General features: G+C 39.4%; 1 protein-coding gene across 9 annotated transcripts in view; it reads left to right on the top strand.

The window, feature by feature from the left end:
* LRRC4C (leucine rich repeat containing 4C) overlaps window positions 1–19,885 on the top strand; it is an 856,114-nt gene that overhangs the window by 469,540 nt on the left and 366,689 nt on the right. For all 9 annotated transcript variants that reach the window (XM_048853297.2, XM_075129530.1, XM_048853288.2 and 6 more), the window contains one exon: window positions 14,017–14,150. The gene's annotated coding sequence lies outside the window, so the exon portion shown is untranslated. The remainder of the gene's footprint in view (window positions 1–14,016; window positions 14,151–19,885) is intronic.

Here is a 19,885-nt window from a genome sequence, read left to right as displayed (position 1 = left end):
TGTATGTATACCAGTGAGATGAGCCTGAAAGAAAATGTAGGAATTAGAACTACTGGTACAGGAAGTGAAACCAGGTATTATAGGGATAACAGAAACCTGGTGGAATAGTAGTAATAACTGGAGCACAGGTATTGAAGGTTATGTGTTGTTCAGGAACGACAGAAATAAAGGTAAAGGTAGTGGAGTAGCATTGTATCTTAATGATGACTCACACTGTCAAGAAATTAGAAGTGATGGAATGAATAAAACAGAATTTATTTGGATCAAAATCATTTTGAGGAAGAAAGATAACAAGGGTTCCACTGGTATAGTGGTTGGGGTCTGCTACAGACCTCCAGGATCCAGGTTAGACATGGATAGAAATCTCTCCAATATTATTAAGGATATAAATATTACTTGGAATTATGTGATTATGGAAGACTTTACTGTGCAAGATATAGTTTGGAGGACAAGTGTTACTAATAATGGTAGGGCCCAGATGTTTCTGGTTGTGATAACTGATATATATCTTCACCAAATAGCTACTGAACCAACACAAGGAGTTATCATTTTAGATTTAGTATTTGTAAGTAGCAAGGACCTCATAGAAGAACTGGTTGTAGAGGACATTCTTGGTTCAAGCGATCGTGAGCTAATTCAGTTTCAACTAAATTGAATGGAAAAACAACAGTAGGTCTACAACTAAGGTCCTTGATTTCAAAAGGGTAAAGCTTAAAACATGAAGGGAATTAGTTAGGAAGCTGATTAGATTGGACTGAAGAGCTCAACGATTTGAATGTGGAAGAGGCTTGGAGTTATTTTAAGTCAAAGTTACAGAAGCCATCTGAAACCTGCATGACAAGCAAGGGGGGAAACTCATACAGAAGGGTTGCAGGCCAAACTGGATGAGCAAGCATCCCAAACTGCTTATTAAGAGAAAGCAGAAAGCCTTCAAGGAATGGAAGATGGGAGGATCAGCAAGGAAAGCTATCTCTTGGAGGTCAAAAAGTGTAGGGAAAAATTAAGAACTGCCAAAAGCCAAGGGGAGTTGGACTTTGCAAAAGAAATTTAAAACCAATAGTAAAAGGTTCTATAGCCATTTTAATAAAAAGAAAACAAGGAAAGAAGTGGAACCGCAAAGCATGGAAGTTGGGGTGGAGAGTAAAGATAACCTAGGCATGGCTTAACATCTAACCAAATACTTTTGCTGAGATCTTAATAAGAGTAATGAGAATCTTATGAATAGTGGCAGGGTGGCTAATGGAAATAAGGATATGGATGTAGAAATTACCACATCCGAGGTGGAGGTCAAACTCAAACAGTTTAATGGAACCAAATCATGGGGCCTGGATAATCTCTATCCAAGAATATTAAAGTAATTGGCACATGAAATTGCAAGCCCAATAGTAGAGATTTTTAATGAGAATCCATAAACATACCCTATAACTGAAAAATTGCTAATATACTACCTATTTTTAAGAAAGGGAAAAGAGTGATCTGGGAAACTACAGGACCATTAGTTTGACCTGAGTTGTATGCAAGGTCTTGGAACAAATTTTGAAAGAGAAAGTAGTTAAGGACATAGAGGTAAACAATAATTGGTTTTACAAAAAGTAGATTGTGCCAGACCACTGGGATCTTTCTTTGAGAAAATAACTGGTTTTCTAAAAAAAAAAAAAAAAAAAAAAAAAAAGGAATTGCAGTAGATCTAATCTAACTGGATTTCAGTAAAGCATTTGAAGTCTTTAAATCATGATTGAGAACTTCAGTAACTCAGCCAGAGCTTATGAGCCTACTACAGGAGGGGGCGGGAGAAGTTGTGTCTCCTGCAATGTGCAGGAAATCAGACTTGATGATCACGATGGTCCCTTCTGGCTTTAAAGTCTGTGTGTTGGAGCTGCCAAAATATTACAAAATCATGTTCAGAAATAATCATTTAACTACTTAATGGCTGTTCAATATTTGAAGACATTATTCAAACGTGTCTTTTCCCCACACATATTTGAAGATGGGTTATTCTTCATTCAGACAAAACCCCACATTTGTGGGTAACCAGGGGGATTAGTTTACTAACAAGGTTATTGACATTTGTTTCTCACTATTCATTATTCTTCCTAGAAAGTATGTCATCAGTGCTAGATTAAGGTGATCGGGGCCCTAAGAAAATGATGACATAGGCCCTCCTGGCTCTGACCTCAGACTGTGACCCTGTTCTCCTTTGAGTGGGCATGGGTCTACCTCTCCTCCTAGAGAGGTAGATTCAGTGACATGGGACATCTTCTCTACCTTTATAGATTAGGAGCCTCCTCCCTTCAGGATCAGCAGTGGTGGTCCCCACAGCACTTACCCCAGAAATCAGAGGATTTCTGTTGAGGTGGGTGGGTTAGCCTGCCTCATTTTTCTTCTCTTGCCATGTGCACAATCTCCTCCTGGGGTGAGGTTAATGGAGCTCCCCTGATCAGTAAAGTTTTGAGTTAACACCACACTGAGATGCATTGGGCAGTTTATGCTCCTCAGACACATATTCTTTACTGCTTTCTGCAGACTCAGGCAGACATCATTCCAATAGGTTCACTTTGGTCATGTCATTTGACTTAGGAAGCAAGTCAGACACCACAAATAATGACTAGCGACAGCAGTTTATGAACAAGCCATAAGCTGAAAAACGTTTGGCTGAATGATTTGGTGACTATTTCTAAATAATAAAGATGGTCACAGAAATCAGGATTGGTTTGTGAACAATTCACAAATTTATTGTATTTTATACAATGGTTGAACAATAGCAATTAATAATTCATCTGGACCTACAAACTATTCAAACCCATATATACATTTTCAAAACTGAGGTAGATGTCACACACACAAAAATATTTTTCTTATAAGATTCCTGAAATGGCCAGCTGATGGCCAGGCTGGAAATAGCAAGGCCAATGCTGCTGTTATGATCATTGCAATTTCAGAATGTAATCATTCCCATATTCATAATTTATGCATAGCTCCAAGGTGTCAACAGCCATTTAATCTGGGTATTTTTAATGGATTTTAGAAAAATTACCACTCCTACAGAACCTCACAATGTTAAGTAGTTAACTCTCAAAACACACCATTATGGAAAAGAATAGAATATACTGATACACATTGTTGGGCTCTAAATTAGCTGTATTCAACAGAAGGAAGACCTAAGGCATCACTGTGGACAGCTCTTTGAGTATGGATGCTTGATGTGCAGCAGCATTAACAAAAGCAAATAATGCTAGCCCAGAAGAGCCCATGCTTTGGGGCCTGACTCTGGAGGATAGTCAACAGACAGTGGTCAGCCAAGAAAAGCCCTTATCTTTGGATTTGCAGCCCTAGAACTCAGGGAGAATAAAAGAACTAGATGCTCCCCTTGGTTGGTTCTCTGTTGCCAACCACAACTTCATGAATGAGCTTCCAGAGCACAAGACTTTCTACCAACCATCCTTCTCTTGCCAACCACACTCTGGGTAGGAGCTCCCAGATCAGAGGCACTTATAAGAGTAACTACCATGAAGCATCCCTTCTTTGCCAAGAACTGATTGTTGTCCTGCCACCTGCTCTATGGGAACAAGTTGAAAGAGCATAAAGGTAGCCAAGTGACAAAATTGATTTATCAGTGCAGCCTGGAACAAATATGGTAACTGCATAAAACACTTTGGGCTGAGTATATCTCCTTTCATGGCTGCTAAAAGTTTGAATCCAAATGATTTCAGTTTGTGCTAAAAAGTTCAGTTCCTAGGCTGAAGAAAGAGCGGTGATACTCAACTTTGTCCTTTATTCTGCCTGTTCTTTTCCCCCTTTGGTCATATTTTTTGCCTCCCTCCCTCCCCAGTTCTCTCAAAAACTGTGCTTTGTTTTTAACTGTAAGTTTGGAATGTATGAATGTAGAGGAGCTACATGAAATTCACAGGTTGGGCCTATTTTACCTCTTCAAGGCCAATAAGGTTGCACCAGGGATAAATTTGGCCCCTGAACCCAATAATAATTTGCAACCACAATTAAATCCAATCCTATTAAGAGCTAGGGGATGACCCAAATGAATATTAAATCATTGCAATGAGCTATTGAGCAATTTGGCATAGAAAGACTATCCTCCCCATTTTTATCTCCAGCCAATGAGGGAAACATTTTCACATTACGTAAGATTGGATGTTGTGACCAGAAGGGAAAACAAGCTGCTGTGTTCACAACTGTCATACCAGCCTTGCTCTGTGGCCATCTGGCCCATCTGCATGTCCAAAGGATGATAGCAGTGGTGGAGAGAGGTGAAGGAGAGGCTGGGGAGGGAGAGTCCTCGATAGAGAGATGACTTTTACTTTCTTTTTCTCTCTTTGTTTCTCCACTCAGTGCAGAGATTGTCAACAAAACCATTATTCCACTCATTGGTCAATATATGTTCATTTTCTGCTGACTGCCTGGGGAATCGATGCATTGTATGCTGATCTTTTTTCTCGAGTTCATTTTCCCAGGGACAGTAATGTCTAATCCTCAGTTCATCTGCATCATGCAAACATCCTGATTATAAGGTTTTCAGAATGCTGAACTAATTATTCACCTCTGTGGTGACTCAAGGACAAAAGGGGCTGATGTGCTTTTCTCAGTGCCTTTCTTAAAGGAAACTGCTGGGGTTTTTTTATCCTTACATTTTCCCCCTCCTCTATTTCATTTTTTTTTTTAAGAAAAGCAGATTTGTGGTTTTACACTCTGAATGGAACTTTAAGTGAAACAAAGATAAGGGAGAGCAAATAACTAACTTGAAGTGTTTCTCTGTACTTTTTAACCCAATCCACAATTTCTAAAGGGATGCTGTGACATTAATGTAAAAAAAGAATGTCCACTCCGTTAAACAGCTGTGCTCTCTGGTATTATTTCTTGTAGACTTTCTTTGCCAGGTCATTATATATAAATCAGCCTATGTTTTCAACACCAATGGACCAGGTTCTAGACCCAGCTCAAGAGGGATATATGAGTGATGTGTCTGATATTTGCTGTGTATGGATTAATTACACTAGGAAATATGTAGGAAAAAATTAAAAGTAGTAAAACTACTTATGCCAACAGGAAAAAATTGAACAGTGCTGGAAGAGTTCAAGTTGCTTAGTTAATACCAGACATATCTAAGTTATATGGGCAGCAAGATGAGATTCCATCTGACCTAGCCAATAGCAAGTATCTATCTTATATTAAGAGAAGTGCACAAGCTAGTATTGGTCTGTCCAATACGTTTGTAATGCGGATCAGTATCTGACCATAAAGGAAGGATAAAATAATAATAATTGTAAAAAGTATCATCCAATGCTATTTACAATGCTTTATTACAATGTAATAGTAATTAACACAACTTCAAGATAATCTGTATTGTAAGATGCTATTTATTTAAGTATTATTTATCCAGATGCATGCATTTCTTATAATAAGATAATTATCTTAATGTGAATTAGATATGGAATAAAGTGTTCTATGCGTATAGGAAGTTTGTGTATATAAATATATTGTGATTTAGATAGTACAGTTGCTAATGAATAAATATGAAGCTTATTTTTCAAACCACTTACACATTAGGATCTTTTTGGTTTAAGCCATCTTTATTTTCTCACATTCAATATAAAATTAGAGACTGGCTTGCCTTGAGAAGTGAAAAACAATTCATGTGCCAATCATAGTGTCAAAGATGAAGTTTCAGTCTTCACATACATAAATAATAATCATGAACACATTTTTTGTCTTTGTCTGGAGCCTTTCCTTCTCTCTAGTGAGGGGACCTACTGTACCTCTTTTTCCTAAGCTAACAGGGTCTAGCACAGAATAGTATGATGAGGAATTAAGGCTTGTCCACATGCAAATTTGCTCTGAAATGACCAATTCAGTTGTAATGCATGCCTTCAGTTATTTGTGTACACTTATATTTCAGAATAAAAGTACCATGTTTTGACTTAGCTTGTCAGTACAAAAATAACTTAAGCTAAATCAGTATAGGGTGCCCTGAAACCAGGGGTGAAAAGTAACATTAATTTCTTACTGGTTCCAGGGGCTGGCTCCGGCCCCCAGAAGGGGCGGAGCTAGGGGTCAGCCTCCCCCAGCCAGCCCATCCACGCTGCCTGGCCCCCGCCACCTGTGTCTCTGGCGACTATTTAAAAGGACTCGGGGCTCCAGCTGGTGCCGCAGTAGCAGCGGTGGCTGGGAGCCCCGGGCCCTTTTAAATTGCTGTCCCTGGGTCAGCTGCTCCTTTTGCCCCCCCACTGTCAGCGGCCCAGTGGGGGAAAAGGGACAATGACATTAAAGTGCTGCCGTGGCAATGGCCCCTCCTTTAATGTCGCTGCCCCTTTTGCCTCCCTCGTCGGGGGCCCTGCTGGTAGGGCTGGGGGGAAGGGGCAGCGACGTTAAAGCGCGGCCGCAGCCGCGCTTTAAGGAGGGTCCTTTGCTGCAGCAGCGCTTTAACCTCGGTGCTTCCACCTCCCTTGTCAGTGGCCCTACCGGCAGGGCCACAGATGGGAGAGGCAAAAGGGGCGGCCGTGCTTTAATGTGGGCTGCGTACGGGCCAGTACCGGCTTCTTACCAGTACGCCATATCGGCCCACTTTCACCCTTGCCTGAAACTGAAAAAGGAATGTCCACGCACAGACTTGCACTGAAATAACAGAAAGTGTGAATGACAACTGAATTAGTTATTTCAGGGCAAATGCATGCGTCAACCTTTTCTTAAAGGCTTTCCTACCAATATTCAGCTACATTGCATTCTATTGATTTCCATTCCGTCTTGCTACCCAACATGTCAGGCTGTTGTTGTCACCTTTTTGTGGCTAAGGGGAATGGGACTAGTCATCGTTTGAACGGGAGATCTCCAAGGAAACCCATTCTGCTGCAGAGAATATAAATATATTAAAGCCTACTCTCTATCTAGACTGCGTCACTTTCTGTTTAGGGGGATGCTCCACTGCTGGTGTTATCTTTTGGCTAAGATCTGAAGATAAGACCCTTACCACTTACCTTAATTGAATATGGCACTCTTCACACTGCCTTTCAATATAAGTAATCATTATACATGTGTAAACTGGGTTTAAAATGCTCCCATTCTGATGTGGTAGCATTATACATCTACATTGTATTCACTTTGCACAGGTATTACTGACTACACAAGGTGCTGGGCAGCGGAGAATCAGACCCAAGATGAATGCATCAGTGGTAAAAACAAAATTAACTACTGTTGTCTTGCCGATTGCTTCATTTTTGAAAGGGATGGGGGAATAGAAAGAAAAAATATGCCTGAAACTTATCAGGAGTGAATGGCAATATCAGGAAGCATGGAGGCCCGGGAAAATAAATAAATAATCCATTTCAAAGCAATTGTAAGAAAAGGTATTCTAATAGAATAATGGTAATGAGGAAGCAGCCATACTATGCACCATCCAAAAAAACATAGTTTATAAGCCTGCCTTTGAGTCAGTTAGTCTGTTCTCTGTAGGGTGACCAGATAGCAAGTGTGAAAAATCGGGACATGCGTTGGGGAGTAATAGGTGCCTATATAAGAAAAAACCCCGAATATCAGGACTGTCCCTATAAAATCGATCACCCTAATTCTCTAGTTGTCCACTTCACTGAAGACTTTTGGAAACTGCAAATTTAAAATCCACATATTGCTCCCCATAAATACATAAAGGGGCTAAACACCAGAGAGGAAGAAGAGGGTTTAAGCTAAATGACAATATTGGCAGAAAAATAAATTGCTATAAACTGGCTATAAATAAATTTATGCTGGAACTAAGAAAGAATCTAACCATTAGAGTGGTGAGGTTCTGGAACAATCTCCCAATACAAGTAGTGGGGGCAAACAACCAAACTAGTTTTAAGATGGAGATTGATAATTTTATAAGTATGATTATTTGACGGAGTTGCTGAGGTAACAGGGGACTGGGCTTCATGACCCAGGAGGTCCCTTCCAGTCCTGTGTCCTGTATTCCTATGCTGTACTTATATGAGACAATTTTTATATTGTCGGTGTGCATTTCAAATTTGCATGATTTTCACATTCTGCTCCACCATAGGTGTTTATCAAATGATTAAAGAACATCTTTAGTAAGCACACAAATGAACTCTCAAAGCACTATCTTTGCAATTGATTGATATGGAGAGCATGAAATGTTATGTTTGCAGGCATGAAGATGAAATAAGAAGAAGCTTGTCTCCTCTGAGGGCTATTTTTATGTATAGGTCCATAACTTCAACAGAAACTGACCCGCAGCAGACCTCCTAACAAGGGGCAGCTGCTATTACGTGCCAAGATGACACCCTGAGATCTGGGTCTAGGTGGGATGGATGCCCCCATTGGCCAGGATATGGGTTTGATGCTCTCATCGATCTTTCAAGTCTCTAACTTTTATGATTTTATTATTTGAAATGGAAAGATGAAAAGAGTGAGTTTCAAGGGTTTTCTTTTGCCTTTTTTTTTCTTTCTGTTTTGCAGGTTATGTTTTTTTTTTAAAAAAAGTTACTGTGACTAATCAATATAAATAGAAAAGGGATCAAAAAGGGAAACACTCAACATTAAACAGAATAAAAGAGAGCTTACAGCTGAAACTAATTGATTGAATGTGCATGGATGATTATGCTAAATGCCCTTGTCAAAGTTGGAGTGCTAAGAAACAAGTTTAATCCTTTTTCCATGTCTAGAAAAGAGAAAGAAGTGTGTATTTAATGCAAGTTTTATAACTGTGACAATTCCTGAAGGTTGCCTGAGCTGGTAGTAAGACCAAGAGAGTAATACTTATAAGAATCATGGGTTTAAATCCCACTGAGTCGACTACAACTTGTTTGAATTTGACCTTGTGTCTTCTGAACTTAACTTGAAAAAAAAATTACCTAATTTCCTAAAACAAGCAAGACTTTGGTGAAAATCAGATGCCCTGTATTAGACGAATGCACATGGGTAATATAGTGCCATATATATATGTTCTGGAAAAGTTCATAAAAGATTATGTATTGTTTGTTGCTTTTATTTTATTTTATTTTATTTATTAGTGTTTTGGATAATTCACATTTGTAATTTCACACACATGCACAATTCTGGATTTTCCATGTCTCTAACTCAAATTTAAAACTCCATTAATCAGAGAACATAATACAATGGAGTTTCTCTCAGTTTACGCCAGGGTGACACAAAAGCAGAATGTGGCTGAGTATTTCTGTAGGGAATATGAAGGTACAGCTATTGCCTCTTACTCTATTTAAATAGAAAACAGGGAAAGATGAATACTTCAGCCTTTCCAAACAGCGTAGTCTCTGTGGCAGCGCTGGTTAAAAGATGAGCCCAAGTGAGATTCATATTGAGACATCAATGTTTATAAAGCAGAAAACAGAAGCTGGTGATGGATCACATCCTCTTGTCAAACTGCCAGAAAGCATGGCCCAATCAGAATCTGAAATGCAAGGGCCACAAAGTGAGCTGAAGTGATTTGGACGACAGGTTTTGATTGAAATACAGTGGAGAGTGGTATGTGTTATAAACCCCCTCCCATTAAAAAAAAAATAAGAAACCGTGTGTGTGCTGCTGATGGATGAAAGGTCAGTCTTTCCTCAAAGACTGCTACGCTTGACCAGCTGGAAAAGAAGGATCAGGAGCTGAGTTTCTGGGAATGCAACGGAAGGAGAAATGAGCCATGAAGTATCTGTTTTGAGGTTAAGGATATTTAAGTGCTCACTTTAGTAGCACTTTCCAAGTGTAATATAAGTGACATTGAAAGCCAGTTTCAGGAAATTTGCTATAGAGACTTTAAATTCAATTGTATTTTCTCTATGTATCTCAAAATAAGTTTGTTTGACAATTAAAAGGGGATATAAACAACAATGGAAACTGGCTTTGTGATTTTCTTGAGGCTGAAAACATTTCTAAAGTAAACAGAACAGGAAGTATGAGCAAGAGATTGAAACCCAGAATGCACAATACCTTTCTTAAGAATAACATTCTATCTTTAATCACTGAAACTGGAAAGAAAGTATGGAATAATCCGGTTTTCAAAGCAAGACAATTGGGTATAGAGTCCCTTCCCTTCCTACAAAAGGAAGTACATGGTCCCTGTCATACCCTGGGAAGCCTCAGGTGTTCCAACCCTGCCCTGCAGAATATGAAATGTTATCCCCCTTCTACATAATCAAGGCTACCCCTACCCTACAAACCAAGATAGTTTTGAGGTTATGTTTTTTATTCCCAAATATAAAATGCATACAGGCTGCAATCGATTATCTAGCTACAGTTAGTTAGTCCAATTTAAAATTACTATTATCTGAGCTATTCTTACCCGTAACCTGATAGTTTGGAAGTCTGGTTAGTGGGTTCTTGTAGTATTAGGATCACTATGTAGTATTTTCAGATGTTTTGGAAGATTGATATTGAATTTGGATTTTACTCATTCCCTGAAAGACGGTCCCATATACTCTTCACAAATATGAAACGTAGTAAAGCAAGAAACCCCCCTCACAAAAGCTAGATTTGATCTTGATTTGTTTTTTAAAATAGGCATATGTTTACACGTGGCTATTAAAAAGTCAAGAATTCCCACTTGCTGGTAATCTTCACTGCCTGGGTTTAGTAATCCTTTACTAATAGTTCAAATTATCTAGTAAATGAACTTGCAGCTATACACCATTGCTGAGTGCTTAGTTACATGTGCTAAGTTACATTGATCAAGTAACACCTGAGTAACCGTAAGAAGGATTTGTTGGTGGTGGTGGTGGTGGTGGTGTCATCTAGAGGCCACTGTTGTGCCAGGCATTTTACAAATCCATTGTAACGCACAGGCCCTACCCCAAAGCGTTTACAGTCTAAATGCAGAAGTTGGACAACGGATGGGTGAAAGGAAGTATTACTATTCCCATGTTACAGGTATTGAACTGAAGCATAAAAAAACTAAGCAACTTTCCCAAAGTCACATAGGAAATCAGTGACAAAACTAGGAACTGAACACAGATTTTCTGAGTCCCAGCACAGTCCCTTAACCACTAGACCATCCCACCTCTTAATTTTTGGGCAAAGGCATGATAACTGTGGATACAAGATGACTTAATAGTGACCACTATACACATGAAGTATAAAAAATAATGAAAAGCTTATCATAATGGCACAATAGCTCAACTAACTTGAGTTCATGTTACAAAGTTAGCATTATTATTTAACATATTGTTAACTCCAAAATGTTAGGTGCTATTTATCTTGGTGATATGCATTAATTAAGAGATTGAGGACAGGAATTGTTTACTGGAGACCAGACCTGAAAATCTCAAACTAAAAGGAGGTTTCTTTGTTTTCATTCAAGCAAAGAAAGTATCATCTCCCCATCACTTTGGCATTCTTAATATCAAGGGACAATGATGAATATCTTTATACCAGGATTTAATATCTTACTCTAGGAAAGAAAAATCTGTGATTTTGTTTGGAAGTCAGGACTGCATCTGATCTATTTCTATCCTTCATTTGTGTGCATTTGTCAGAGATGCTGTGTAACATCCTTGCGGGAGATGAAATACTGATGGCAGATACATGTAATAAAAGATTTGAAATTCATTTATGCTTTAATAAAACAATATTGAAAGATGAAATATACCTTCCTGTTCCCTGCTGGAAGGTTGGCTCTCATAATTTTCTCTTAAACATAATATATGTTACAGGATCATTTTCTAATAACCTTTCCTTGGCTTCACTTTTTGCTTTGGTTTCAAATGTAAGTGGAATGTTTGAAATGTTAATACTAACATGGGACCAAATCTTGGACCATGTGCAGAGCCTGAGTAAACTGGTTGTCTGTAGGGGCAGTTTTTGGGAGAATCTTGTCCCCAAAGCCTTAGAATGTCAGTAAACTTTGCAGCAGCTGCTCTGTATATATGGGTAGGATAGGGTAGCATGTGGTGTGGCCTATGAATTGTTGTAATCATGGATACACTCGGACATATCCCCTTCCTCACTGAGCTATTTTCCCACCATAAATCTTCCTTGTTTTTTTATGGCGGATGATTTCTCCCATTGTGACTAGAAGAGTGGCTGCCCAAGTAGGCAACTGAGTAAATTTAACAAGTAACATATTTTTTAAGCTATACCTTAGTGGAAATGCCTGTTGCAAATAATAAACTGGTTCCTGTGAGTTCCATTTAGCAACCAGGTTTTAGAGCAATGGGTACAGGGGATACAGCTCTTCCAGTAGAAACTACAAAGTGTCAGTAGCAATCAACAATGAATAGAGGAAACTGAATGAGGAATTCTAATAGAGTTCATAAATATTTCCACTAGAGCAAGCTATGATAATAAGGTCAGTCAATGATCAAACCTGATTCTCCATGATATAAACTGATGATCTGTAGAAAAGAGGGTTGTTAGTGTGATCAGAAAATATTTTTTCCATGTTAAGCCTTGCACATTAGGTAGATGCATTTTCTGCTTCCCTGAAAATACTAGGTATTGGCTATTGTTTGAGCTGTGATATGCCAGTAATGAGAACCAGCATGGCAATTTTTATCTTTCCAAGGAAAACAAAGCAAATATAGAGTATCTTGGAAAATGTGAACAGATCTGTGTTAAATGTGGTCCCATAGACTTTAAGGTCAGAAAGGACCATTGTGATCCTCTAGGCCCATTACAGGCCACAGAACTTCACCCATCCACTGCTGAAATAGATCCCTAGCCTCTGGCTGAGTTACTGAAGTCCTCAAATCATGGTTTAAAGACTTCAAGTTACAGAGAATTCACCACTGACATTAGTTTAAACCTGCAAATGAACCGTGCCCCATGCTGCAAAGGAAGGTGACGCCCCCCAGCCAGGGTCTCTGCCAATCTGAAGTAGGGAAAAATTCCTTCCCATCCCCAAATATGGTGATCAATTAGACCCTGCGCATGTGGGCTAGACCTGTCAGGCAGATACCCAGGAGCAAATTATCTGTAGTAACTCAGAGCCCTCCTCATCTAGTGTCCTGTCTCCAGCCATTCGGGTAGTGCAAAGGCTGCCCTAGAGAAAAGCTGATTTGGTCAGTTCAACTGTAGTTTCTCTGGAATTTCTCATTCTTAGGCAAAAAACAACAACAATAAAACACTTTGAAAAGATTAGGGTAGGGGGTGGGAATATGCTACAGACCTGTAATTTATACACTGTCAATAGAATGAAGAAGTCTGTTCTTTAAGTCTCTTTCTGCAGCTGTATTGTATGATGTATCTGATATGATTTCCTGCCAAAAATACACATGTGTAAGAGCCACCTGCCATTGCCAAGTGCATAGCCCTTCTTGCCAAGCTCCATACAGCACAAGTTTGTCACCTTTTAAGCAGTAGCAGATTATCCAATGGACAGACAGGGCTCATTCCCAGGAGCCTTGGAAAAACTGGCACCTACCCACAGCTGAAATCTGCTGCAAAGTGGCAAAAGCCCGGAGTCCTGCCAGAAGCACTGGGCAGGGCAGGGGAAGCCCCCGCTCTCTGGCAGAAGTGTGGGTGGCACAGGAAGCCCCAGTGCCTGGACATCAGCTGTGGCTCTGAGATTTGAGGAGTTCTCGCTCCCTGCCTGATCTCAGGGCTGGGGGAGCTGTGGCCCTGGGTCTGTGGTGGGGGGACAGAGTTTCTCCAGTCTTGGGGCCATAGTAGGGGCGGAGGGGCAGAAAGGAGCAAACGGGTTGCTGGGCCACAATGTGGAGAGGAATGTGGTACGACCATGGGTGGAACAGGGGCGGGACTGCAGGCGGGGGGGGGCGGGGTTTGCAGGAAACCTTGATCCAGCTCTGCTTTTAAGAAAACTAATCAATAAACATAAAAACTGTACTTCAAATTGAAGGAGTTATTTTTCATTTCCTATCCTAAAAAGAAGTTAGATACAGCTGATGTCAAAGTAATCTTGCTGATTTCATTCCAGAGGCATCTGCATTTCAGTAGTGGGTTAGGAGATTTTCACGCTTACAGATTGTAAAGTATTCTGGGGTCCATCAGGATGAAAAGCTCTGTATACATAAAGTGCAATTCTTATTTATTTTTATTATCCCCTTTTTCACACAGGTCACCAGGGGAGCAGGAATGGACCGTGAAATTTGTTGCTAGGAAATATCCTAACATCATGACATGCCAATGAGAAAGGAAGTGGAATCCACTTTGGCAAAGAAGAGAATTGTCCAATGAATGATCAACTACAGGTAAACTGAAAGTCGTCTTCTTTCATACACCCTTAAGATGTTGTATGTTTAATTAGATCTGACATCTCCATCCCACACATCACTGTATTTACCTAAAGTTTTGATCACTGCAACCATATTTTTTTCTTATTTTCAAGAAGTGAAAAATGATGGTGGTGTTGGTGATTTATTCCTGTGATGGGTGTCCAATTGACCCTCAATGTGATATTTTTAAGCATCTCACTGGGAGCTGAAACAACAAGAGGTTGAAGTGCTTAGGATTCATCTGCATAAATCTTGCAAATGTGCTCTGTTTTGCTGACAGCATTCTGTGTTCTGTGTCTGGGTGCCAATTGTATCATTACCATGGAACAAAGTGTTTTGGAAAGCCATCTTTTTTTTTTTTTTTGAGAGGCTGGCTTTGGCAGCTCAGTGCTGCAGTGAAATGAAGATGTTTTCTGTTAGGCTGACATAGAGGCTGCTGCATTCTAATCAAGACGGGGAGGTAATTCAAAGTCATATGTGGAGTTTTCAAATCACATGACTTCCTCTGAGGTCTGTGGTGACCTCAGAAACATGCACTCATATATGCTGTGTCGAGAGAAATAACACACACATCCCTGTAGACTACGGGAGTCTTCAAACCAGAATTTCTCAACTTTGTTTCATGCTAGATCTGTCATAACCAATATTACCCATAGCTAATGAGAATGGTTTTCAGTTTGGTCCTAACCAGAGTTCTTCATTCAGTAAATATGAATATTATTCAACAGAATTAATGCAAACTTGTATGTAGTTTTTGGGTAGGGTCTGGGGCATGGTATCAGAACAAACATAATATGATGATTTTAGGACACTCTGCTGTTCTGGGTTTGTATAGCATCTAGAATAATGGGGTCATGGTCCATGACTAGGGTTTCTGGGTGCTATGGTAATACAAATAAATAAAAATAATATAGTAGATGTTTCATCCTTTGACTACAGAAACCTCTTAAAGACAGTATACCTGACACTTCACTGTCTAGCACAGTGGTTCCCAGACTTGTTCCGCCGCTTGTGCAGGGAAAGCCCTGGGTGCTGGGCTGATTTGTTTACCTGCCGCATCCGCAGGTTCGGCCGATTGCGGCTCCCAGTGGCCGTGGTTCACTGCTCCAGGCCAATGGGAGCTTCTGGAAGCGGCGCAGGCTGAAGGATGTACTGGCCACCGCTTCCGGCAGCTCCCATTGGCCTGGAGCAGCGAACCGCAGCCACTGGGAGCCGCGATCCGCCAAACCTGCAGATGCAGCAGGTAAACAAACCGGCCCGGCCCACCAGGGGCTTTCCCTGCACAAGCGGCGGAACAAGTTTGGGAACCACTCATCAAGCAGCTTGTATAATCACTTACACTGCACCCACTTTTCACAGCTGTAACTCCAGGTCAGAATAGTAGCAATTTATATTTACTTTGCACAGAGATAAATAACTATTGAAACTTTAAGGCAGGGGAGGATCAGGCACAATTAGTGTTTGCTTTTATTAGAGGGAGCCCTCAGTGCTTATGAGTTTGTTTTGTGTGTGTGTTCACTAAGCAAGACGAAGGAGCCTGAGATAGTGAGATCCACAGTCCTCTCCCTTAACTAAAGGATTTCAGAAACATGTGGGAATAAATAGAAATAAAGAGACTAATGGAGAAATATTTTAAAGTAATTAATGAAAAGTAAGAAGTCACTATAAACCATGACAGAGCACTATTGGCAACAGGCTAGTAAAGGAATACTTTGAAATAAACAACCACCACCACCACCCTGTTTGGAATCAGTTTTATGTCCCATAGGTTTCTTAAATAAAGTTCTGCCATCCACATATATATACACCTCACATCATAGGCGCATAATTACATAGCAATGAAGCTGAGAGCAAAGGAAGATAAGTTGTTTAGTTATGGAGCATGCAATGCTGTTGAATGTTTATACATTATATTTCTGGCAAAGTATCCCACTGAGTACAATAGTGACTCTCACATATTTCCGACTGTGGTAAGAGACTCTTTGGAAACATCAGTTAGTGTTTTAACACAATGAAATCAAGGACTTTTCAGTGCTGGTGGTAGGGATGAAGCTGAGTAAATATTTGTTTTATATCAACTGGCTTGGAGTTTAGGTACAGTAAATGAACCCCTAAGAATGATGAACTTTTAAAGATAATTCCCAAAGCTAAAGAAGTGAGAAGAATGAATGAGGATGGTAATGGAGAGTGGACTGATTTTTGTGTGTGGTTCTTTCCACTCCTGTGGAGAAAAAAAATAAATAAAAATCTGCTGTGCACTGTAATATTTCCAGTTCTTTTTCTCTTGAGAAAATGCCTCAGGCAAAATGCTTGTCACCTTCCTGCTATGGTGGAGCCTTGCTTTTCTATTTGTGTGCTTTGCTACTTCAGTCAGTTGCCTGCTCTCTTCTCCCAAGAATTCTTCCCTGCATGAGCTATTTTTTTATGGGTAACACACTCCGACTGTAAAATATAAAGAATGGGAAACCAGTGGCCTTGACCTCACCATGAAAATTTCTATGCTAACCTCAACATATCATGGAACTGCGTGGCTGTTGGAGGGTGATGAGCACCTCTAAGGGTGGAACCTCTCAGAATTTTAATGGCTTTTAATAAGTCCATGATTCCAAGGCAATATTTCTTGAGGTGCCTAAGGAAGTTAAGATTCCTAAGTGAGGTGTGTTGTATATTGCTAACATTAAGGGAGATTCTTCTTCAGCTCAGGTAGTAGGGTCCTAAGCTTTTAGAAAAGGAACATCATAACCTATCCCTCAACCACTAAGAAGTTTTGCGGGGCCATAGTAACAACTGTAACAACAACTGGTGACAACAAAATGGTGACAACAAACTGGTTGCACTTACGATATTTAAGGTAGAAAGAAATAAACACTCTTATAATGAAGCCGTTGTTCCATGGACTATCATCGCTCTAAATGAAGTTCCCCATATCCTTATTCATTCTAACCAGGTTCCACTGTAATTACGAAGAAAACTTGGACTTGTAACACATTTTAATTTAAAAAAAATACAACTATGAACTGATGTTTACATCCATCAGTTAGTCAGTGCTACTCCAGTATGGTTTTAAACGCATTCCTTCATAACAATTTTCACACACACACACATGGTATTATTCTCCTTATGTGGGCTATCCTAGGGGAAATAAAAGTTTTAAAACTCCCTTTCTAGAGAATTTTCATATCTTTTGAAAAGAAAAGCAAGGCCATTATAAGTTCCCCTAAAAAATGAAACAACAAACTCTTCCTTTTAAGAATTGGCCCACCTACCAGTCACTTGGCAAGATTTCCTCCATCTCAGAAATGTTTCAGAGAGCCCTTAGGGTGAGTTGTATCAGTCTGTTCCATCATCTCAGAAGATGAAGAGGTGTGCTGTAGGCATTTTTCTCTGAGCGGTCGTATATAGCATTGTGAGACAAGCAGAACTTATGCCAGTAGTTTCAGGTATACTACAAATGCTAATTGTTAGTTCAAACTAATTATTCTCTATTTATTGGCACTGTAACCCAGCTAATATAGCCCCAAAATCTTCAATGAAACACTAAAAAAAAAGAATTACAGATACTCTCTAAGAAACACATTGATCACATTGCTGAATTAATTTACTTTGGATGGCCTAGGGATTCATCTGTTAGATTATTCTAAATTGGTTCTTGAACTATTTGTCTTTATCCATTAGGAATTCATTACCCCGAGCAGAATATACTCTGAATAGGGAAACTTACCTGGCCATGAATATAAGGCCCTTTCCAGCCAGTGGAGTTAAGAAGACTATTTTAGCAACAGCTCCCAGTTCTCAGAGCTAGTGTAAACCTCTTTATTTTTTTATGGTGCCTCAGTGGTTACTGAATTGTTGATGTCTGAGACAGAAAAAGCCATAGTACTATTGACTTTGAAGGAAGAAAAAGGTAAAGCGAAAACAGGAAGTAGGAGGTTGAGAGTCTAAATGCTTGAAGCCAAAATCTGCTCATAATTTATACTAGTATAACTTAATTCCAGATCAACATTCAACTCTCTAGCTCAGTGAAGCTATTCTTTATATAATCAGTGTAAATGAAAGCAGAAATTCAGCTTCATTTTTGGGATAAATTCTCAATACATATTCCAAGCTAAACTCAATCAGTGTCACTTTGAAACTCAGCACTTTAAATTTCAAGAGGGATTGTGCAAACATTCTTTAGTGTGAGTTCTCTTGAGCTCACATCTTTTGAGTTTCTTTTGGAGGCATTTGATTCAAACATTATCAAACAAATCCAAAGTGTTGCCAGAGCCATCATGTTTTCCCTAGTTTCACCTGGAACCATAACTGCCTCCCTTGCACCCTCTTCCCTGGGAGAGAGATCATTCAGTAATGAGACCATGTTCACCTATATAGTTTGAAAACCTCTGGCAAACCTTGCCTATGTTTTGGGTTCATAATTAATCTTGACAACAGTTGAGCTTTTCATGTTTTGGTTTGTTACAGATCTTTCTTTCTTTCTTTAAATTCTGAACTCTTATTTAACTCTCAAATTCAGATTATGGCTGAAAAAAATGAAATATCCTGAAGATGCTTCAGATGTCCCTCAGTTATGTCACATCAGAAGCCTTACTTTAAGAAATATCTAAAGTAATCCTTTTGCTGACAAAATATCCACAAGAGCAGTAGCCCAATAGAGATATATTCTGTCTTTTTTTAACCTTGCAGTGTGCCCTCTTCAAATAAACTTTAGATTTTTTTAATGTCATGAAGGTGAGATTTTCATAGTACAATACAAATTAATGGACTCTGTGAGTCTAAAACTCCTGGGTGGCTTTGAAAACATCAGCCTAAATCTGTGTGCATGTGTGTCCTTATTGTAATATAGAAGGTGCATGGATACATTTTAGTGGTTTCAGTTCTAAGACATGGCATGAATGTACCTTTAATGGCTAGTAATTAGGAACATCAATAGGACTCACCATAAAAGGGAAATTGTAGAGAAGACATAATATGGGTGCTGAGCTCTGTAACCCCAAAATAACTTAAACTGAAATTTACTTTTCTGTGTGGCTTGGCAAACATCACAATATAGTGACACACTGAGAATTTCTTACAGTGGCAATCCAGCCTGTGATGCAAAATATTTTCATGGTAGTGTACTGTGGGATGGATGTTTTCCAGTTTTCACAGGACAGGAGAAACCTCATAACCGCAGGAAGCCATTTACTAACATTTTTGATAAAGGGATGAAATGGTGAACCCTCTTAATAGTCAGCAAGACGACTTTGTTTTGTTTTGTTTTTGTTTGTTAGCTAGTTAGTTAGTTAGCTAGTTAGCCCGCCAGCCACATGGTACAGTGTATGGAAGAAGAAAATCATAGACTGTTAAGGTAAACCAAGTAATAATTATTCACTTTTACTTTTGTAACATTAGAAAATAAATACTATTAATTAAAAATATATAAATACATGAAAGCTCCTCTGGATTCTTCCAGCTATTCTTCCCACTTTCATTCCCATTCTGAGGTTCTGTCCTCTAAAGTTGTTGCTTTTCTTCTGGCTGCCTTGGTATTTTCCAAACCATGGTGGCATGTTGCAGTAATCTTTGAAATTTTTGGTTTTGTGTTGTAAAAGGCAGCCTTAGTATGAGTGGATGAAATTCCACTGACGTCTATGCCATGCCTGAGTAGTTCAGTGGTGGGCTTAATGTGTTTCCAAGTCATCACAGTAGACACTGCATGATGCAACTAGCAA

The sequence above is a fragment of the Caretta caretta genome, chromosome 6 (assembly GCF_965140235.1).
Source record: "Caretta caretta isolate rCarCar2 chromosome 6, rCarCar1.hap1, whole genome shotgun sequence".
NCBI lineage: Eukaryota > Metazoa > Chordata > Testudines > Cheloniidae > Caretta > Caretta caretta.
The sequence above is the reverse complement of the archived record's forward strand: the minus strand, read 5'-3'. Positions and strand labels throughout refer to the sequence as shown.